Source organism: Lemur catta, chromosome 22 (genome assembly GCF_020740605.2).
Source record: "Lemur catta isolate mLemCat1 chromosome 22, mLemCat1.pri, whole genome shotgun sequence".
Taxonomy (NCBI): Eukaryota; Metazoa; Chordata; class Mammalia; order Primates; family Lemuridae; genus Lemur; species Lemur catta.
In genome coordinates this window covers 15,601,111-15,624,782 of record NC_059149.1, presented here as the reverse complement: position 1 = coordinate 15,624,782, position 23,672 = coordinate 15,601,111, and the positions used below count along the sequence as shown (strand labels likewise).

Here is a 23,672-nt window from a genome sequence, read left to right as displayed (position 1 = left end):
TTTCATTTCTAAGAAATCAGCTGGGATGAAATGGAGAACACTTGTTTCCGTAGCAGCTCAAATGGCAAAGACTTGAGAGCCTTGGTTTGCAAACTCAGAGCCGAATGTATGAAGTACGTATGTAAGAGCTGCCGTAATTTTAGACTACTTTAGTAGAAGAATAGTTTCTAGATCAAGGCTGGGCATCATTACACTGTGTTCTGAAGTGATAAATCTTACCTGGAGTATCGGAGTTGATAATTCGATGTCATATCTTAAGAGGAACATTGATAAACGAGACCATGCTCAGAGAGTAGAGAGTAGGTTAGTTAGAAGTCTAATGCCATTAACATATTATGGCCTGAAGGAACTCAGAGTGTTTAGCTAGAAGGAATAACTGAAAGTGACACAGAGAGTGATTAGGTGATACGTTGAATATCATCAAAATTTTATGGGTATGAAGCAGTATCCATAATGTACGTCCAGAAAAGCTGGTATCGTCAAACGTGGCACCTCTAGCATGGACGTCCCTGTTTCCATAACCCAACAGGACTCAGGGTATAAATGAGAATGCTCTACAAACCATTGTTCTCCATAAACAAGGGATAAAATTATCCTTTTACCCATAAAGACAATATATATATGTTATTAACTCCAATAATCATAGGCCCATCAGAAATGTTAGATAATTCCAACATGAAATTTTTTTTTCTGTTGCTTCAAATCATTAATAGGAATTTTGATGGCAATAAAAGCAATAAAAAATAAATATGCAAATAAATGTTCCTTTGGACAATGATTTATTAATATCTATTCACAATGTGGCTTATTCTCTTTGGATATGGGTTTTTAATCACTTACAAATTTATCAAACCATATTTCATCAAACTTGTGTATTTCCTTTTCTTTTTTTTCACCCAGGAGTTGCTGGCATCAACTTATATATTTCTACCTGTTTTTAAGAAACTTTATCACATGCTTTGCTGTATCTATGAACTCCCCTTAGGATACTAACACTATAAAAAAATGAAATTAGTATTGTACAACACAAAAAAATGAGGTTAGTATTTGCTTTTGTGGATTCATATTTTCTAATAAGCCTCAATTCTTCTGTTTCATACCCTGTTCTGGAATTTTGCCAGGAAATAACTATCCCCCTGTTTCTCTCTCGAAATTCACGTTTTTGAAATTTGGGAGATCCTGTTCCCCAGGGACATCTCAAAGATTATAGTAAGGATTCTGGGGTCCACCTCTAAGTTCTTTTGGGACCCTGGATGTCACCTCTGAGCTGGGGAGGGGGAAACTCTTCTAGAAGAGGCAGCTTCATGGGGGCAGAGTGGTGCTATTTTGCAAACCAACCCTGGTTGTGATTGTCTGGGGTGCCACATTGCGCAGGATTCTTAAACCTTGCCCGGGTCCAGCAAGAAGAGGCTCCACCATGCAATGGCGACCTCTACCCTTGGCTGGGCAAGAAGAGTGACCGCTGGTGTGAACTGAGAATTTCCCATCCAGAGCTAGATGTTTTCTTACTGTATCATACCATCCTGAGCTTCATTTTCCTTCTAAGTGTTTTTGTTTCACTCCTTTCGTTTTGGAGACTTTTTTTTTTCATTAAGAGAGAAAATTGAAGAAAAGTTGGAGGAGATTGATTCTGTTGTTACCTTGCTGCGTTACTTTGGATGAGTCGTTTAACCCTATTTTATAGGATTCAATTTCCTGAGACATTGATATAAAATTCTTTCTTAGGATTAATTTATGTAGTTGTGACTATCTATATCATCTTTGTCCCCTAACAGTCTCGTTCTGTTTATGGATTCAACTAAAGGCACTTTCTCTTTCTTTCCTCCTCCCTCCCTTCTTTTCCTTCCCTCCTTCCTCCCTTTCTTTCCCTTCCTTTCTTCCTTCCTTCCTTCCTTCCTTCCTTCCTTCCTTCCTTCCTTCCTTCCTTCCTTCCTTCCTTCCTTCCTTCCTTCCATCTCTTTCTTTAAAAAATCTCTCCAGACTCACTCACTTTTACCATCCTGTATTTACTCCACATTGTATTCTTGGCCACACCTCAACCTTTGAACTCAAAGCCTTGAGTTGTCCTGTGGTTCCTGGACATCTTTTGCTAAGAACTTAGGTGTGAGTCCCTGTGCTTTCTGCCCCACAATCTCAGGCCGACCCTGTTCACCCCCGTCCTGGCCTTTTCCCGGCACCTGCACCCAGGTTGGATGACATAACTTCCTAGAGAGGTCAAAGGGTGACATTCAACTTGCAATAAAGCAACTGAGAGCACTTCGAAAACCATAAAGCCTCTCAACACCTCTATCATCACAGACTAGTCTCCATCCTAAAATGCAATATATTTTAAGACAGCATAAATTTTAAAAACATGTTCAGGGGAAAAAAATCATAAATGTGCACTTGGATTTATAAGGCAGCAGATTGCAGAAACATTAAAATGTTTTCTTAAAAAAAATTGTGTCTTAGAATTGGCGAAATGCAGAGTTACCTGTTAACATTCTGCTACCTGCCTGCCCGCCACGGCCTTGTGTACCCAGGGACTGAGCAGGCTGGATTTGGTCGCTGAAATCAGGCAACGGCTTTGTGTTTCCCCACCTCGGCCCTCAGACCCATTCAGTCATCTCCTGTCACCACACCTTGGTGACATCTTGGGCAGATCTTACAGAGGTCTGGTCAACTTTCAAATATTAGAAAGTCCAGTACAATTCAAACCAAAACTTCACTCTCTCACCCAATGGAAATTCTCCCCTTTCTCACACCTGCTGCCCTTCCTACCCCTCCCCGACTCTCTTTGCTGCTGCTAGTTCTGGCCAGGGACCTGTGGTCCTGCTAATTGTGTTTTTCTCTGAGCCATGCAAAGCTTTTTCTCATTGCCGACATATTGGAAATTTCCCGTGGGACCCTTTCATAGGTTCTTTAGGGACACCACCCCACCACGATCACTCTCCCCCACCCCCAACACACAGCTCCCCCCGCCCCACGTGACTCCTGCATGAAGCCCCCATCCCCAACTGGGGCGATGTGCCTTTAGGTGACTTTTTAGGACGTTCCTGGGCTCCCTCCACTCTGGCAGGTGGCCCTCTCGGCTGTGGTCCTTTCTAAACCGGGCAATTGTGGGACATTCCGACAGCTGCTTGCTCTTCTCTCCCTGCCTAGTGGGAGCCTCAGACAGCTCCCTGCCTTCGGGCTGCTTCAGGCCCCAGTTTTGGGACCCTTAAACCCAAGGACCAGGTTTTGAGCTCTCCCAGCCAGAGACCCCCCTGTGCCCTGTGCAGCCACAGGAGAGAGAGGATCCCAAGTGAGCTGCCAGCCTCCGCTTCCGGAAAACAACTCCCACCTAGTGGCTGTCCAGAGGCCCTTTTGTCATTTATCCTGGGGGGATGTCTTCAAAGACATCTTTCTTCTCTCCCCAGAGCCACTGGCCCCGTCATCGGTAGGCAGAGGTGGCCTCCTCTGTCCAGATTCAAGGTGGCTGTGGCCAACCCCTCTCTTCGGAACATAGAGGACTCTTTCTTCCTCCACTATCCTCAGCCTGGAGGCTTTGGCGAAAATAAGACACAGGTGCAGCCTCGTTCCACCTGTTCCCCTTGCTGAATTCCACTCACGCGGAGCGTGTGCCACGTGCCGGGCACGGGCTAAATGCCGGGATTACCAAGAACAGCAAACACAGTCGCACCCTCAAAGGCTCGGAGCCCCGGCAGGGCTCAGAATGGAGGAATGAACAGAGAGGCCGTGGGCTGGTGGCTAAGGCTCTGACTTCAGGTAAGTTACTAATTCTTTACCTCTAGGTACCTCCAGTTTTTACCTGTAAAGTAGGGATAATAATATCACAAGGCTTTGTGATGATCGAACACGTTTAAACATAAGCGCACAGGACAGAGACCAGCACATAGATGAGTTATTGTTATTAAACACCGAACACTGCGCCGTCTTTCCTGTTTCGCGGGCTTTGCCTTCCCGCGTCCTCCCAGGTTCGGGCTGCTCCTTTGCGTGTGTCTGTGGTCACAGTCTTCTTCTTGCGTGTCCCCATAGCTCCCGTCTCAGCAGAAGGTACAACCGCGTGGCTTCCTGGAGATACCAGCTCCTCTTCTTTTTTCACCAGAATATTTGATGTAATACGTGCTATGCCTCACCTCCCGCCTTCCCTTCTAGTCCCTCCCTGTGGGGACATCGGAAATGCACCTTCCCCCTTTGGAATCTTCTTTCTTAAAATATAAGGAGCATGTCTGATTACGCTCCGTGTTCCCATCAGAATACCCATGCGAGCAATAGCCCTCGTGTTGCTTCCTCTCTCTTTTGAGTAAATTGAATAAATTGAATAAATCTACTTTTCAATAAAATGAAAAGTAAAACAAGTCAAAACTTAGCACAATCAGACTTCTAGAAGCTCCCCAACTAAAAATGACTTTTCAAGACTGTCCTACCTCTATGGTAGTTTCCTGAACGGTGACTGTAGTAAGATATTAAAGTGATACTCTTGCTGGGTTGAAATTCGGGTGAGGCTCCCAAAGCTCCCCTAGAGGGGGCGCTAGATCATCTTTGTAGGGCTGGCATAGGGGTGGCCCCCAAATTTGTTCTGCCACCCAACTCAAGAGTTTAAAAGAGGGGGCTGAGAATTTATTAGGAGGATAAAACAGCCAGCGGCAAGGGTAAGTCTGAAGAGAGTTGGCAGGAGCTGGACGTTCCCACCACCTCCGCCCCCTCCCCTGGCTGGGGAAGGGGAGTGGGTTTTTCCCTCTCATGTTAAACAAAATGGGGAAGGCCTCGGAGACCACTCAGAGAGCTTGACCTACGTGGCTGAGAATTAGGTGAGTGCAGCGACTTGCACATCCCTTCCATTTGTAAAGGCCAAAGAAGAGGTTGTGATTGCAGCTGCCCTTGCCGGAGAACAGAGTAAAGAGACCGGGCTTGAGAGGCGAAGGTCCCCTGACATAGTTGGATACCAGGGGCTACAAGGATAGGCAGGTGAGTAGGCAGGTGGATGAGACTTTGCCAACTTTAAAAGAACTGCAGGTTGGAGGCTACCATGATGTTAAGCAAAGGGCCAAGGGAAGACTCCCAAGAACCCACAAAAGTACTGCATAGGAGAAGGAATCAGCCTGGCCCAAAGTGTAATGGTGACCACCAGGTGGCCCCTTTCTTACACCTTCCCTTTTTTCCTTCCACCCTTTCCCAGGATGAGGGAGGAGGAGGGGAAACAGTGGGGAAGCCAACCACAACCTCTACCCCACTGTCGGCTCCTCATCTTGTATCAGGCCCAACCTGGTAGGAGGGAAGGAGTTTAAACTGTATGACAAATTTGAGTTTGGGATTGAACTGGACATTTTTATTACCTGATAAATGAGGCTATTTGTTAATTTCATAGAACCTGCCTGGGATTTCATCCAGGAGCAAAAAGAAGCATTCAACTTAGCACAGAAAAAAAAAAAATAATTGCTTTCTGCTTGTACTCTATCGAGTCCAACTCATTTAATGAAATAGTGACTTGGTAATAAGAAAGCAGAGCCCGTGGCCTCCGCCGAGATGGTCTGTAGATGATTTGGTTGTGGTATTGGAAACATGATTTTCACATTTACAAGTTCCTAGACATAGGAAACCCACCCCCAGAGCGATGGCTTTTTAATTCTCTCTCCTTTTAGTTTCATTCCTGTGCTTTGGTCATCCATCATCCATGAATAAAAGATGCTATTGGGCCAGGGTGAATTCCTCTTGCCACACTCAGCAAAGATCTGAACACACAGACGTGACAGACATAGGAAAAATGCAGCTAAAGATGGAACATAAAGGAGAGGGAAGCTTAGCCATCCAAGGCTAGAGACGGGTCCCTGCAGCAGGAAGTACCTGTCCATAAATTCAGCACTTCAAGATGGGAGAATGGGGTTGGGGGCACAGAGGTAAGCAGGTAAGCGATGCTCAGGGAGCGCTAGCCAGGGGCTTCCTGTGGCATCTGAGAGGCTGGAGTGAGTAGAGGCATGAAGACAGGAGGAGAGAGAGGGGCAGAAGTGAAGATCTGTACAGGCAGGAGGTCTGAGAAAGTTAGAAGGACTCTGCTGTAGGGTCGCCAGACCTAGCAAATAAAAATACAAAAAATAAATAAAATTCTTTTGTCTGGCCATCCTACTCCGGAAGATCTGTTGGACCAGGGGAATGAGAAGCAGTATCTGTGGCATTTGCTATTGTGGCCAATATAGAGACACCAAAAATTAAATAAAGAGAGTGAAAATGTGGAAATAGATCCTTCTCCATATGACTCTGCGAGTGCCAAAACTTTAGCAATACCGAGGTAGACCAACTCAGCACCAGGAAAGAAAGTTATAGTGAGTAAATATTGTGTGCTTTGGTGATCTAAAGGACACTGGAGATAGAAAATTATATTACTTGTTTTAAAGAAATATGACTTCGATATAAGTGACTAAGGGACGCCACATGACGTTAGGCATATTAAAAAGGGAGCACGTCCAGTCTTTAGTTTTGAGTCAAATAATTGGGGTAAATTTATTCCTTGTGCAACCCATAATTTTAACCTTTTATTATGCAAAGCTGAAAATTCAATTTAAATTGTGAGAATGTATTGGTTTGGCCCCGTTAATTTTGCTATTTGCTGTTTGCTGGCTCTCCTAAAAGCCGGAGCATCTTGAATAATCTGCTCAAGTTATTTCAAATCCTTGCTTGCAAAGTGAGAGTCAGGTTGCCATCATCAGGGGCTTTGGAAAAACTGTCAGACACGGGTGCTGATGTGGTAGCAGTATCAGGAGTGTGATTTTCATATCAGCAAATTGATGTGCAAGAGGAAGTTCTTGTCGGGACCTCAAGGGCCCCCCGTCACGGGCACCTCCCAGCTTTGGTCACATGATACCTGCACCAGACGTGCTTTTAGAGGGAAATAAAACTGCCCTCACCTCCCAGTATGTGAAGGTCTAAAGCACTGGGTGATGTAGCATGAAGCGCCGTGTTCCTCTGTCCTCCCCCTTCCTCCACCTGCCCCAGATGAGCTGTCAGCATCCTGAGAAACGATGCGGAGTGTATTCGAGCATAACAGGTAGCAAAGCACTGGTGAATATATCGGGAAGCATTTCAGAATGCAGATATATGTTGCTGGAATTAAGGAGATAACTGAAATGCATTAATATCTTGAGGATCTAAGGGGACACCTGCAGCCCAGAAGGATGAAGTGATTGACTCAAGATCCACCAAACAGCGCCAGGGAGGTGTTCCTGAACCCCGAACTGTAAAAGTGAAATTTTTATTCTGTGTACTCTCAACATCCAGTTTCAAAGTCCAAGCTTACTTTTTATTTCATTGGGTTTCCTTAAACTGAGGTGCACTTTTATTTGTGTTGCCATCACTACCTTGAATTATAATAAGTTCCTGCATGAAAAAATTGTGATTGCTCTAGAAGTTTCCCCCACTGGGAGTCCAAAAGTGTTAGTGCTTCACAGTCCCAAAGCCATCACTTTGGGAGCCAAGATGGGGCTCTGTGCTGATTTGCTTTGTCCTGCTGCCTGACCTTGGACTTCTAACGTGCCCTGGGACTCTTTCCTTCTCTATGGATTGCAAATGTCCTGAAAGCAGAGCTGCAGCGGGGGGAGGTGGGAAGAGGAAGCCTGTTTCTCTCCATTAATGCTCCGATGCGCCTTTCTGAGGGGGGCCACGAGCCCTTCTCCTCCTCCTGCCTGGGCATGCTGTCGTTTCCACGAGGGGGCTGGGCTGGGTGCAAAGCATCAGCAATGTGCACAGGGACAGGACTGAGAGAGGCCCGTGTGCCTGCAGAGTGGATGTTAGCAGAGGAATAAGGACCATCTCTTCTATGACAACTAAGGATGGATTTGACTTTTTGAAAGTTTGAGGTTGGGATCCCAATGTAAAATAAGAGGATTTATGGTTGGATTGCAAATTTGCATCTAGGAGGGAAAAAGGAAAGATCACTGAAGCTTGAGGCTGTACATGGTGGGCTTGGCGTCCTGGGAAAAGAGCCCCAAGGGGCTCACATTCCTTTTCTTTCTTTCCTTCTCTCTTCCTTTCTTTCATGCACTCATTTTTACTGTTTATAATCTATTTAAATTGTGTACTCTTTTAGCAAATATCATACAAACACATGACAAAAATGGAAACAGTGCAAAAGGAATATGGCAAGAAAATTGTCTTCCTTCCACCCTTGTCCCCTGACAAAAGCTCCTTTGGAAGAGCCGACCATTGTCACCAGTTTTTCAGAGTATATCTCTTAAGAGATTTTATTGGCATATACCAGCAAAGCATCTATCTATCCATGTTCTCCGTAGATATAAGCATATGATGCGCCGTATGCACCTTGCTATTTCAGAAATACTCTTTCTAAAACACCACCCTGCTTAAAGTACTTTAATAGATCCCAGTTCCCTGCAGAACAAAGCCCGACCTCTTCCTGGTATAGAACATCCTTCATATTCTACCTCCCAGAATAAGCATCTCCTCCTGGCACTGGCCCCTCCTTCCCTCCAGCTCTTTCTCTTCCTCCCACCTACCCCAGGTTTTGGCCACATGGATCTCCAGGCCTGGGATTCTCGCTGCTGTGAGTCCCATAGTCTGGAGATATTTGCTTTCCCTCTTCCACTCATCACAATCATTCTCATCATTCAAACCCAGTGTACCTATGGCTTCTGCTGTGCAGCCTTCTCCAAAGTTCTCGGTCATACAGACTGTTTCCCCTAAGTACCCTCCCTAGGAGCTCTGTATCCCACAAAGGGTGGTTCACTTATTTTCTGAACACCCTTGAAATGCCAAATGTTGTGCTCCAAGGACCAGAGAGTCCACAAGAAACAACACTGTCTCTACCCTCAAGGGACTTAGGGTCTAGCAGGGAAAAAGTCAACAAGCCATGACAGTAATGAGTGACAAGCAGTGGTGCTAGAGACACAGACGAGAGGACTCTCGTAAAGACGGGGCCAAGACCAGTGGGGGAAGTTCCTGAGGGACATGGAACCTAAGCTGATACCTGAAGATCTAGAAGGGTGAGCCACTTGAGTGGTTATGGAGAATGGGGAAGGGTCACAATGTCCCCATGTGGCTATGCCCCACATAAAGAAAGCCATGCTCTAAGCCATAAGCAAAGGTTAAGAGAGTGCCAGAGCTCACGAGACTTCAGAGATCAACCAACATGGCAGGAGGCTAGAGCTTCACCAGGGCAGAGTCAGGGAACATCAAAGTCTTCTGTAAATTATAAGTGGTCTTCAAACAATAGTGGTAGGAGCAAGTGACTCAACAACTTTGGCAACTGAAGATTCATAGTCTTTAGCCTTCAAGTTGCTGCAGCCTCCGAAGATTCAAGATGATTTGGGGAAGGCCAAGCTTTGCCACTCAACATAATTGCTTTTGAGTATTTAAACCACGGATGTTGACAGGGCACTGCCAGGAATTTTTGAGGGTTAGCATTTGAGTGAATTGCTCTGTAAATCGAGCTATATATTAGTGATACTAAGAGTGGCAATAATCAGCCTATGTTGATCTCTTATTTAACTTGCAGCACTATTTTTAGGACTTCCCATATTAGAATCTATTTAGTCCTAACTATTTAAGGGGTGAGTATACTGTGACCATCCCCATTGTATAGATGAGGAAACTGAGGTATTGAGAGGTTAAGAGTCTTTTTCAATGTCACAGAACTTGCTTGGGGTGGCGCCAGGATTGAAATCCCAGCAGTCTGGTTCAGAGCCCGTGTTCCTAACCACTAGGCTTCACTTCCCCTTCCCAGCTGCAGCGGCTGGTGTTTGGGTGAGCACACTGCCCAGTCTGGAAACCCAAGGCTGGCTGTTCCAAAGACAGCATCCTGCACATCCAGGCAGATAGACTGTAGATGCAGTTTGCATGGCCTGCCCTTGGCACCACAAGGCAGCCACTGGTTGGAAGTAACAATTCAGGGAGTTTAATTAACAGCACACTTGCAGGAATGCCAAGAACAATAGGAACTCCAGGAGTGGATGCCTTGGGGTGGAAAATCAGGATTGAGGGGCCATCTTTCACGCTGGTATGGATAATGACTACGGACAGAGCCGCGCTCACTGGGTTTGGGCAGGAGAGTGGTCTAGATCAGTTACACAGATGGATCACTTTGCTTTTTGATGCAGTAACTTCTGCAACCATAAAATCAGGAGATATATGGCTCTCTCTGTGTTAAATGGGGCCCTGAAGAGATTAACCTCACATACAAAGTGAAAATGATACGAATGAATTTCACCCAGGGGGGGAATTCCTCGTGATACTTGCAAATAGTGGCTTCGTGTCAAGGATGTTGGATTTAAATGTCAAACTATGGAAAAATTTTCTTGAAAGATGCTCATGGGGCTACAGAAGAAGCACTGGATTTGGACATGCAGACGATTAAAATTTGAGGTCATTGCCTTGAAAACATCCCTGAATACATCAAGCTTTAAGGAGGTGGCCGTAGGGGTTCTATTTATTTTATAGACAAGATACATCTTCAAAGAGAATGTATTTCATGCCTTCAACCCAACTGCAGGTTTTGTGACCTCCCTCCTGCCCCAGGGGAGGGTGGCAGTAAGGCCAGTTGCGGGGTGCAGGCCAGGTGGATGTCCTTGGGCCCAACCCCGCCGGTGCTAGGAGCAGGCTCCATTTCTGGGGTCAGCATGGTGACCACTTTAGGGAGGCAACTGCTCAGAAACTGGAAAAACATGGCACTTGGAGCGTGAAGAAATGTGTTCAAGTCACATCTCTGCCTCTGCCTAGTGATAAGACGTTGGGTGAGTCCACACCCCTGAGCCTCGCTGTAGTCATTTGTGAAATGGGGCCGTAAACCCCCGCAGAGATGTTGTAAGGATGGAGACAGTGCTATATGAGAGCAGCTGTCATCTACAAAGCACCACGAAATGCTCGCTAATGTAGTAGCAGAAGTTGGAGGCATAGCTTACCTAATACCTCCTCTACCTCTGGTCCCTCACACACTCCACTTGATTTTTTTGCCTTTTGTTTTTACTATTTTTTATTGTGCTAAAATATATATAACAAAAAATTTACCACTGTAACCATTTTTAAGTGTACAATTCAGGAACATTAAATACATCACCAATGTTGGGCAGCCATCACTATTATCCATCTAGAGAACTTTTCATCATCCCAGATTAAGACTCTGTACCCATTAAACAAGAACTCCCCATTCCATTCTACCCCCAACCTCTGGTAACCTCCACTCTACTTTCTGTCTCTAAGAATTTGGTTATGAGGTCCCTCCTGTTAGTGGAACCATACAATACGCATTTGTTATTTTATGTCTGGCTAATTTCATGTAACATAATGTTTTCAAGATGCATCCATGCTGGGGCATGTACCAGAAGTTGTCCTTTTTAAGGCTGGATAGTAGTTCATTATCGGGGTGTGTGTGTGTGTGTGTCTGTGTGTGTGTGTGTGTGTGTGTGTGTTTGCTGTTGTTGTTCATCTATTCATCTGTTAAAGGACATTTGGGCTGTTTCCACCTTTTGGCTATTGTGAATAATGCTGCTATGAACATGGTGTACAAATATCTGTTTAAATCCCTGCTTTTAATTCTTTTGGGTATGCAATAGTTTGGATGCTTGTCCTCCAAACCTCGTGTTAAAATCTGATCCGCGGTGTTGGAGGTGGGGCCTAATAGGAGGTGTTTGGGTCATGAGGAAGGATCCCTCATGAATGGTTTGGTGCCATCCTCACAGTAACGAATGAATTCTCACTGAATTAGTTCCCATAAGAGCTGGGTGTTAAAAAGAGCCTGGCACCTTCCCCCCATCTCTTGCTTCCTCTCTCGCCATGTGATCTCTGCACACTCTGGCTCCTCTTCCATGAGTGGAAGCTTCCTGAGGCCTCACCAGATACAGATGCTGGCACCGTGCTTCTTGTACAACCTGCAGAACCATGAGCCAAATAAACCTGTTTTCTTTATAAATCACTCAGCCTCAGGTATTCCATTATACCAACACAAACAGACTAAGACAGAGTTTATATCTAGCAGTGGAATTGCTGGATCATGTGTTTATTGCCGGATTCTATGTTTAACTTTTTGAGGAACTGCCAAATCATTTTCTACAGTGGCTGCACCATTTTACATTCCCACCAGCCATGCACAAGAGTTCCCATTTCTCCAGATTCTTACGTTCTTTCCCATTTTTTTGATAACAGCCATCCTAATGAGTGTGAGGTTTTAAAGGGTATCAGTTACATTTCCATGTGGTGAGAAACCCAAGAGTAGAAAATGTTCCCTCCTGATCATGGAACTCTAGCAGACCAGGGAGTGTGTCTGGCACCAGAAGTTTTTTTTTTTCCCCCAAGAGTTTTAATCCAAAGCAAAATGGTTTTCCAGGGAGCAACTAGGAAGAGGACTTGGGAACATAGTCATCTGACAATTCTGGCCATTTATTTATTCATTCATTCACTTTTCCATTCATTCATTTATTCCATAATTAAATATCGATTTGATGGTAGGCCACAGGGAGAAATAGTTTTAAATGTTGTGGTAATTATATTTTAGAATCCACAAAGTGACCTTAAGAACCATCTTGTGCAAACACCTACCCCATTCAAGAATGTTTTCTAAAACTAGAGAGAAACTACATTTGCAACTCAGTGATCAGTCAGGAACGATGTAGCCCAAGCCATGAGGCAAAACTCTAACTTGTAGGAGAATGGGTTTAAAACAAGGACAAGCATTTGCTAGGAAGCTCTCTTTTCTTACAGCTCACTAAACAGTCCAGTCACTTGATCAGCCCGTGAGATTTGAACACAATAAGACAAGTGTCAAGAAAACCTGATTAGATAAGTCCTGAGTACTTACACAGCCCTTACACTGTGATAACCTCCCACAAAAATGTCACATACAGGCTGTGTGCAATGGGGAGATACAGCTGACTTGGAATTTGAGAGCCAGGCAGGAGTGTGAGTATTTGATCTCAATATGGGAAAATTCCAGAGGACTAGTTTGGAGGGTTTAGGAGCACAGTAATGTCCAGATAATTGGATTTCATCAAGAAACACAAGACATTTTCTAGCTCATGCTGGGACATTTCAACCATATTAAGGGGCAAAGAGAAAGAGAAGGAAAGAGTGGCTAGAATGCAATTTCTACACATATGTTTATTTTACTCTCTAGTTAATGCTCAAGCCTCAGGAGTCCAGAAGTAAACTAGACTCAGAGATATCATTTTCTGAAGTCACATTCTCTTCTATTACCTGCAAACTCTCTAAAGTCACACTAAGAAGCAAGGTCTACCTCATCTACTTCAGTCAGGAAGAGAGCAGCATTTTTGAAAGATGTGGGTGGAGGTTTTCAGGAAGAACTTCCCAGTCTCCTTGTATGTCATCTTAGCGTCTGAGATGGTGGCTAGAAAATAAGATTAAACAGGACTGCACTAAACTTTCCATAACTTGGATGCCAGTAACCCTATATTCCATTCTATCTACATTCAGTGAGATGCTATACCCCACTTAATATCTTACTGCCATTTTTATGTACATAGAAGTACTTTGCAGAAGTAATCATCTTAAATATATGTAAGGGGTTTTTGTGTAAGCACTGTTATGTTCAGAATTTACAGTAAGGACTGGAATGACCCGTACAGACAAAGTGTTAGCACAGCCCTTAGGCTGCATATCTAAAACCACACTCTCTAGGCAGCGTATTGGTAATACAACCGACATAGGGATCTCCAACTATTGACTGCCTGTATCTCTCTCTCTCTCTCTCTCTCTCTCTCTCTGGCTTTTGAATTCAGGTGGAGAAAATGGGTGTTATATAGGAGCTCCCCAAACCCCAAACAACTTCACCATTCACAGGAAACTCTCTACCCTTCTTTGTCCTAACTATTATCCTAACCGTCCTGAAATCCAGCAACATGCACATACACACATGTTTCCCTCCTGTTTGAAAGTCCCCAACCTCTGCTCTCTTCCTCCAGAGATCCTGGATACCTAACCTGTCAAGCTGGATTATCTAGCCCGAGAGGGCTCCTGGCTTCTTTCCACTGAGGGGGACTTATACCTGATAGGGCTGCGGTGGATCACACCCTCCTTTAGATAATGTGGGTGTGGCACTTCCACCACCTAGAGAGGTAGGCTTCACTGAGCCCCATCTTCCCAGGGCCCTCAGCAATCACCCCTCTTTGTCCGGCACCTCTCCTCATTTCCATCCAAGGTTCCTGGAGCTACGACCTCAAGCCTTGACACTAGGAGCCCTGATCTGCCCAGGAGGACTGGCGGGTCATTTATAAAACAGAAGCATTTTCTGGCATGAAACGAACCACCAAGGAAACAAGACTATCTCCAAAATCAGGTCAATGTCAGGTCAGATAGCAGCAGCCTGGAATGTTTAAGTATCTCCAGTAGCTGGTCCCATAATCTTGTCTATTTCATGAGCAAGGTAGGGGAGACTGACGATTTTCTGACAGTTGCCAGAACCCGGAGCTCTGTTAAAGATAGGATATGAATGCCAAGTATGCCGCCCCATGATGGTAGTGAAGGAGAATTCATTCCCCATTTACGTGTGGCTTCTGATGCCAGGGACTGCACTGCTTCAGTTGCTGGAGCCCAAGGGGGCCCCAGAGGGGTCCCTGAATTAACTCTCCTTGCTCCCTGGCACTGAGAATTGCTGAGGACCTTCAGAATACATTTATTAAAGTTTAATGGAAATTTCCTGAAAGGGTTGCACAGGGTTGCCAGGTGCACTTGTGCAGGGAGTGCTAGGTGATGACACCCCTATAGTATGCAGTGCACAACTAGTGAGGCATGTGCAAAGGCCCTGGGGTCACATAGAGAAGCCAGTCAGCTGACAAACATGTCCCCACAGAGTGGCCATATAGGATGGTTTTGCCACAGTTTGGGTCTGAGGATCTGCTTTGGAGGTTTAGCCACCTCATTTGTAAGAGGAATAGAAGCCTTTCTCAGGGAAGGAGCTAGCTTAGCTGTGCTGATAGAGTCTGCTGTGATTAGAAATGAGACATACACCACTTAGAGTGGAAAACCAGTTTAGGACTCATTCTTTCTGGATGATACTGAGCTCGGCACAGTTGACGCTCACCCTGTGACACTCCTTGTTCTGTGGTCATTTAGCTCTTTTTCTGATGGCCATGTCCTTTTTTTAGAGATGAAGAAACTACACTTCTAAGTCTTGGTTACTACTGAGTACTACAGGGCTAGAGGCATTTCCTCTTAAGTGATTTTGCCTCTGTTGCTTGGATCCACTGTGTGCATGTTTTATGGTTGAACTCATAGGGTAGCAACCTTAATTCCAAATTACTTGGGTCACTTTGAGGGACCCTGTTTACCCCAGCCCTCAAATATGGAAGATGCTGCTGAGGTTCACCAGTGTCCCTGACTGCTCCACTGCTCACCAACGCATGAACACATCACATTCTCTCCCTGTTCTGTGTGTTTACCAGTATTACATCCTCTGTCCAACCTCTGCATCCTCCAAGGTATATCTCAAAGTCCCTTCCCTGCTCTCTGAAATTCTGCAGTACTTGGAGATAATGGAAGCTAATTTAGCCATTGATTGGATATTGGCTAGTATTGATCATTGTCATTTCCTGTATGTCCTATTTCACCAACTAGACTATAAGCCATTTAAAACCAGAAAATGGTAACCAAAACAGCATGGCACAAAAAGACAGACATAGACCTATCGATCAGAACAGAGAACCCAGATATGAAACCATCCTCATCTTGCCATCTGATCTTTGACAAAGCAGACAAAAACATACGCTGGGGAAAAAAAAAATCCCTATTCAATGTATGGTGCTGGGAAAATTGGATAGCCACATGTAGAAGACTGAAGCAGGATCCATATCTCTCACCACCCACAAAAATTAATTCACAATAGATAACAGACTTAAACCTAAGGCATGAAACTATAAGAATTCTAGAAGAAAATGTTGGAAAAACTCTTATAGATATCAGCCTAGGCAAAGAATCTACGAAGAAGACCCCAATGGCAATCACAGCAACAACAAAAATAAATCAATGGAATGTGATCAAATTAAAAAGCTTCAGCCAAGGGCACAATCAGTAGAGCAAATAGACAAGCTACAGAATGGGAGAAAATATTTACATGCTATACATCCAATAAAGGGCTGATAACCAGAATCTACAAAGTACTCAAGCAAATCAGCAAGAAAAATATCAAACAACCCCATTAAAAAATGGGCAAAAGACATGAACAGAAACTTCAAATGAAGATAGACTAATGGCCAACAAACACATGAAAAAATGCTCAACCTGTCTAATCATCAGGTAAATGTAAATCAAAACCACAATGAGATACCACCTAACTTCAGTGAGAATGGCTCTTATCAAAAAGTCCCCAAACTATAGATGGATGGATGTGGAGAGAAAAGAACACTTACACACTGCTGGTGGGACTACAAACTAGTACAACCTCTCTGGAAAGTAGTATGGAGATACCTCAAAGAACTTAAAGTAGACCTACCATTTGATCCAGCCATCCCACTACTAGGTATTTACTCAAAGGAAACCTGCCTGACCACCTGTTATTGCCTGAGCCTTGCATTTTGTCACTCAGTTATGTTCTGTCTGAATTTATGTCCTGTGTGCACAAGTGCAGTGAAGGTGTGGGTGATGGCAGCTCCATAGTGGGGTCTGACCCGCACAGGTCTCAGCCAATGTTTATTGTTGCACTGAGGGTCGACAACTCTCCAACAACTAAAGGTTGCCTCCCCAGCCTGGCCACTGTTACCTGTTGAAGGGAGGCCTCAGCATCAGGCAGAGCTGGGCGTGAGTCCTGGCTCTGTTGCTTATGAGGCATCCCCGTGGGCAACACCTCACCCAAGCTCTCTAGGCTTCCCTTTCACTTCTTCATCTATACAACAAGGGGAGGGGAATCATACTCCTCACCTAACAGAGCTGTTGTGAGGCTTAAGGGCCATCCTCCCCTGAAAACATTAGGCATATAGAAGAAGGGTTAAGGGTAGGTCCTCTGGAATCAGATCACATGACCTTGCCTAAGTGACTTAAGTCCCTAAATTACATGCTCCTTATCTGTACAATAGAGCTAGCTGTGTGAGCTTCATGGGCTTCTTGTAGGGATTGTGCGAGATGATGTGTCTAATTAGGTGCTTACATGTAGGTAGCTAGTAGTAGTAATAGCAGAAGCAGCAGCAGCAGCAGCAGCAGTAGTAGTAGTGAAAAACTGTTATCACAGTAACTGGCTCATGGAAGGTGCTCAATAAATGTTATCTTCTACCATGCCTGTGATCTCTCTGCCAGGCATCAGGGTAGGGCTACTGGCTCCTTTTCCATATCTGCTGTCTACACAGCTCAAAGCAGGGCTTGAAGCCTCATCAAATTGTTATAATATCCACCAAGGCAGGCCTAGGATAGCAGGAGCCTCAGCATCCCTACCTATAAGGCTCTCTCTAAGCCTCCCCCATGCGGCTTATCCTGCATCTCAAACTCTTTAATCCTACAGACGAGCTGTGATAAATTCTTTCTCAAGGACGGCATGGAACAATTTATAGTGCAATAAAATCTACAAGATTCTTCCCTGAGCAGGAATTTTGACAACAGCTCTTTTCCCAAAGGACAGCACAGAGGGTGCCTGTGCTAAGGGAAAAGTGAGCTCTCCAAGAGGAAATCGCTCTCAACCTCATAAACCATTGGGTGATCCGAGCTTTCAGGAGCTTGGCTTAGTGTTTTAATTCCTGTGGCTACTGACTGTTTCATGGACTAGCTGTCATCCCGCCTCATTTGTGCAGGGTGATCTAGGTAACTCCTCAGAGGGTGGCTTCCGTCTACTCTCTGGTTCTGAACTGATGCTCTGGATGCTTGATCATGTACACCCGACACTGGAGTCTACAAATTAGGACTCTGCACTCGGAGCCCTGGCTACACTGAGCCCTTTATTACATTTGACTTCTGAAATTCTCTCTTCACTCTCTGTCACTTCTGGTATATTACTTAATTACTACTTGAACTGTTTAAGTCGTGATTTTAATGCAACTAAACAGGTGCCATAATTTATTCCTCCAAGGGGCCTGATTTTCTGTAATGATAAAGAGATTCATCGCATTCCCCCGATTAATCATATTAGCTCCAATTTGTGTGCTGCCTCCAGGTGAGGAGAGAAGGGTATAAATATGCAGCGTTGTTATTGTTCGTTTTTTACTGTAGCTCATTCTCTCCCATGAACTTCTGGATTTCAGAAAATCAAGACCATTTAATAATGTCAGGGGCACAGCCAAAAAACTGCAAAGAGGCTGTAACTGACTTGGGGGTGTAACAGAGGGAAGAGCCTGAATAAAAAATATATTTTTTTTCTGGCTCTTTAAAACTTCTCCTACTCTTTTTGAGAACTGAAACCTGCCTCCCTGCCTCAGGCCAGTGTTGGGAGGAGCAGGGAGAAGCCCTTTTGTTCTTTTATCCCAAGCAGCGTCAACCCCCCAGGTAGGCAGCTGGCAGAGTTCACAGGCTTTGTCTTTGGCAGAGATGGGACGATTAGAATAGTTAACCACAATTGCCTAGAACTGAGTGCTTGCCTCCCTTTAAAAGCTCTATGTTTCTGCTTATGTTCAGGAAATTTGGATTTTGAGATGAGAAGTTCTGCCATTTTTCCTGCTTTGTTGGCAAAGTAATAAAAATTCTCTTTCCTCCTCCCCAGAACACCTGTCCTCGCTCTTCTGATTTGGCCTCGTGGACAGATAGCTGAGTTTTTGGTAACGGGGGGACGAAGCCAGTCTAGATATAACAAGGGATGATTTTCAGAAGCTTCACCGTAGCTGAATGTAATGCACTCCAAATCCAGGAGGAAGAACTAAAAAAGAACCGCAACAAAAACTTAATTAAAGCCACAGATAGCTGATAGAGGTGGGGAGGGATAAAGATAATACTAAAACCACCGATGACCCTAAAATGCATTTGCACTTCTCTGTGAAACATAGCCATGCCCAGAAACACATACCCAGGTCCCCAGAGTCACAGGGTAACATTTGTTGCTTCAAGAGGCTCCTATCAACCTGTGACACATCACTGACCCAGAATCCGTCTTTGTGGAACTGTGGAGAAGACTGATTCAGAAGGTCTGCAGTGGGGTCCCCCTGTTCTGAATTTGAACAGACACCCCAGGAAGTTCTGATGCGGATGGTTTATTGACCACACTTTGAGAAGCTCTGGAGTAGATGACTCTAGGATTTTTCAGCCATAATAATATATATACCACATCTAAACATTCGATTCTTTGTATATTTTATACATTCATAGCCTGTGTGTATACACGCAGAGAGAGACTATACACCATCTGTCTCTCTCCACTATATATGGATTCCATATGTGCCTCGTTTATAATAGAACAACTGAATTTCATAAGTTTTCAACAAAATCAAATAAATACAGTGTATGGATTTGAGTATTTTCTTTCCTTACTTGACTCAGAAGAGGAATTTAATTTATAAAAGACGACTAGAATCACAAACACAACTCCACATCTCTCAGAACTAAACACAGAAATGTCCATGTGGCTTGACTTTAGGGACCGTTGCAAACAAACTTGGGGATCTTGTCTTTGCTCTCCTGATGGCTTCTCAACACCTTTCAGCCTTAAACTTGGGACTTGATCTCCAAACTCTGATGCCTTGTAGAGGCCTCCAGCACCAGGAAGTTATTAAATTTGCTCTGCCCTGCCTTGACCAAGTGACAATACATTTCTCCTTTGTTAATCATTCACCTTTAGGGATTGCAAATAGGTTTTAACTCATGATCGTCTTGCAGAGGCTGACCAAAGGCGTGGGTGGGTTGAGAAGCATTGTGAGGCTCTATATAGGCTCCAGATGAAGGAAAGTGATCTGGATCTCCACAGGGGTAGGGTGGGGTCACTTTTGTGCCATCTATTTGCCAGCCAAGCCCTGGGGTTTCCCTTGAACAGATCTACTCTTTTTATACATAATTTTAAAACTTGGAAAGTTGATCGCTAAGGGTTAGAATTTCTTTCTCCTAACTCCAAATTCCATGTTCTTCCCAATAACCTAGTTCATGCAAAATCGTCCCTACTAGTGGAGGACTTTTCTGTCTAATCCAGACAAGCTTCACTAACAGTAGTGATTTGGGACTGAATGTGAGAAAAGAGTAATCCCATGCAATGTTATTGGGGGCTCTTTGGGGAGAGTAGGCCTGCCTCCCTCAATGTCTCTATTTCTGAGTAGCATTCTCAAGCCTTTGGTAGCTTACCAGAGGTGCCCTGCATTGGGTAGATTCCTTCACCTCCTACCTCAATCTATCGATTTCCCAAATTTGCTGATTCTAAAGCTGTATGTGCTCAGGAACAAACATACAACAAATAGCTTTTTCCCCACTGTGACGAATATGATCCTTCCTCCATGGGAGGAAGCTCATTGGGAACAGTTTTCCCTGGAGTTCTCACTCCATACCATTAGGATTCACTGGATTTATTTTGGCAGAGAGAGAGAGGGAGAGATATTGAATAAAATGGACATAAATATTGCACACACTTGGCATTTAACTCCTCTGCTATTGGACAGGCTGATTTAGTGGTGAGACTCCAGGTGATGGGGTGGAAAGTGGCATGAAAGATACAGGAAGGAGGGGAAGCAGGATGGAGCCGAGAGAAGCAGTGAGTTATCAGGGGGCCAGGCAGTTTTCATAGCATTTCTCTTGCATTGTGTTGTTGCAAAGAAGCATCAATAAAAAGACGGTGCCTGAGGTTTTTAATTTAGTGACTTTCATCTAGGACCAAATACACCTGACGGTCGGCTGACTTTTTTAAAATGCAAACACTGTGCTCAGATTTATTAATTTTTATGTTATGAATATTTAAATACACCCATCCCAGTGGAATCATTTCACATGGAACTAATGCACTTACATTTTCAATGAAATGAGTAGTCAACCATTACAGATAAAATATTGATATGAATTATTAGATTAATTGATTGGGGGAAGGAAGTTATTGTGCAAGCAATATAGAGGATTTAGAAAAAGCAATAGAAATCAGATGACCCAATTATTGTTGGCCCTTGACATTCAGGAAGACATTGTCCAATAGGTCTCTTTTCCTTTATGAACAGTCGCTTTTTAAAATATCTGAAGAAAATTATCACTGTAAATCAACCCTCAGGTAGGAAATGTGAGCTAAAAAGGAATCTGATCTTCAGCGGCAATACTTAGCTGCTTAGTTACTGCTACAAAAAAAGAGAGGTTAGCAATTGAGCCTGCTTTTTCCTGGATTCCTCATAAAATACAGCAACTCAAACTGAAGATAAGTCTCCTGTCTCCCTTGAATTTCAAGATACCTGTGCTCTTATCAAGATGTGAATAAATGTAACTTTAAAGTCACTTTAAAGACTACTGGCTTAAAGATGCTTTGAAGTTTTTTTTTTTTTTAAGTGGAAGAATAATAATTGTTTAAAGCAAAACCTGGCATTCCTTTTTCTAAGTATGATTTTCTGTGTTTGCCTTCAAGTGGGGCATACCTTTCCTTGAGTTAAAGGTTTAAGCTTAACTAATGAAGACTGCTACAATTCTCAAATTCTTTTTTAGCTGGTAAACCTATACACAAAGCACAGCTTCACTGCCATCTCTCAGTTTTTGTTGGCCAAAGAATTCCTAACTTCTGTTCAGTTAGGAGTGGGTTGATAAACAGAAAAGGCAAAAAGAGCTATAACCCATTCAAGGGATGATTGAGTTCAGATTTCTTGCTAAATACCTCGGACATGGCAGTCGGATGAGCAAGGCGTGTATTGATTCAACAAAACAGGAGGTCCTGGTGTGTATCAGCAACATGGTAGATGCCCGGGCTCAAAGAACAAAAGAATCGAGGAGGTGAATTGTCGGCATTTTGTAGGCAGGAATAGGGAGACTATAGGAGTGAAAGGATTGAGGATGTTGGGGGGAAAAATGGTTAAAGTGATGCATTAGGGAGAAGAAAGGAACGGCAATGTAAGTAAGACCCAGGTTTGGGAGAAGCAAAAACAGTGGACCAAGTGAGGAGGAGGGATGAAACATTTGGCAATGAGTTTCACTTAGTGCGGAGCTTCTTAAATTTTACATGCATAGGAATCACCTGGGGATCTTATTAAAATGCAGATTCTGATCCAGCAGGTCTGGGGCAGGGCCTGCAGTTCTGTATTCCTGCCAAGCTCCCAGAAGACGTCTGTGCTGCTGCTGCCCCAGACCACCCATCCAGCAGCAAGATGAGAGGATCCCAATTTCAACTGCTGGAACTGGAAGAACATCGGTACCCATGCATGAATTATTTATTATCGGTGTGTACCTTGCAATCTGCAAAGTACTCTGAAGAGTTCTTAAAAGGAGGAGATAAGACATGCAAACAGCAAACCACCAGAGTGAAATAGAAGAGATTGTGTATTATAGAGGCTACGTGTGGTTGGAAGGCTTCGGGAACAGAGAGGGATCTGTCTGAGTGAGTTGGAGCTTAGACAGGCAGGAAAGAGAAGGAGTGGCTGTCAGCTGAAAACGAACACAGAGGGGAAGAGCATGGAATACAGGTGCCAAAGAACTGCTGAAACCTCTGTGGGGCCTTAATGCTCCACTGCAATCCCATACAGTGGCCGTCTCTAAGGTTCAAAAGGCTAAGTGTTGTGGCTGGGCCTGAGTTCAGCTTAGAAGGCAGGCGTGTCTCCTTCACTCTTCAGAGCACCTGGCACATTGCTGGACCCATTAATGATCATTCAGTAGTGACTGATGCATTGCCAGGGCCATTCAATGAACCACAGAGCAGCTACCATGTTTATTAAATAATATACCCTGACCTAGGCATTCCAGTTCCAAAGGTGGAAAAAAAAAAGGACTCCCATTGTAACAGTGGGAGAAAAATACAAACAATGATTGTGGCATGACAGTCTATTCAAGACATTCATTTCTTATTTGCTTTTGCTGCTAAATGGAACAACAAAAAAATAAAGATAACATTTTCCTTCTCTCTTCTTAGAAGAACTACTGTACATTTGCATGAAGGTTCAAATTCTCTGGGCTTCCGAAATCTTGCAGAAGCAATCCTTGCCTAGCTTTGGGAAGATCTGCCCACTATAAATTATGCCGGAGTTGCCAGAGTACGACTTCCTGTACCCATCTGTCCTGGAGCTAAGTCACATCGTCACGTAGTGAAATGTGGTGATAAACATGGACATCTTAGAGGGAAGGGATTCCAGAAGGGGCCACAGCTCCAGCAGAGCCACGGTGAAATTCCTGTGTTGGGAGAACAATGCACTGTGGATTGAACAGAAACTTGGAGCCCATGGGGCTAGGACACGAGGTAAGCAGGGACAGGTAGGCTGAGGCCGAGCAAAGAGACCTCTTGAATACCAGGCAGGAGAGTTTAGACTTTGTCCTGTGCACAGTGGTATCTAATCATGACTTTTCCACCTTTCTTGTGAAGGTGCTCAGGAAATTTCCTCCCCCAAATATAACTCCTTAGTATAAAATGTATTTTGATTAAAGGCCCTTAGAGATCAACAGGCCCTTGGAAGGGGACCTCCCTCTCTGGGCATAAACTGGAACAACCCATCAGAAGAACGTTTGACTTCTCTTCCCCTCCCTGTTATCTCAATATATTACAGGAAAGAAAATCAAGAATGCAGCCAGACCTGGCCCAAGTCATTTTAAATATAATATCTGGGTTACTAAATATAATCTCAAGGTTAATTTAATTTGCAAAGAGAATCATTTTAGTTAATCTCTTTTCCCCATCC

General features: G+C 44.1%; 1 long non-coding RNA gene across 1 annotated transcript; it reads left to right on the top strand.

The window, feature by feature from the left end:
• The first annotated feature begins 970 nt into the window (after nt 1-970).
• Nucleotides 971-23,393, top strand: LOC123626465. Its single transcript, XR_006730860.1, has 3 exons — nt 971-1,039; nt 3,399-3,747; nt 22,913-23,393. It is a non-coding gene; the product is annotated as an uncharacterized LOC123626465 (long non-coding RNA).
• Nucleotides 23,394-23,672: the final 279 nt, after the last annotated feature.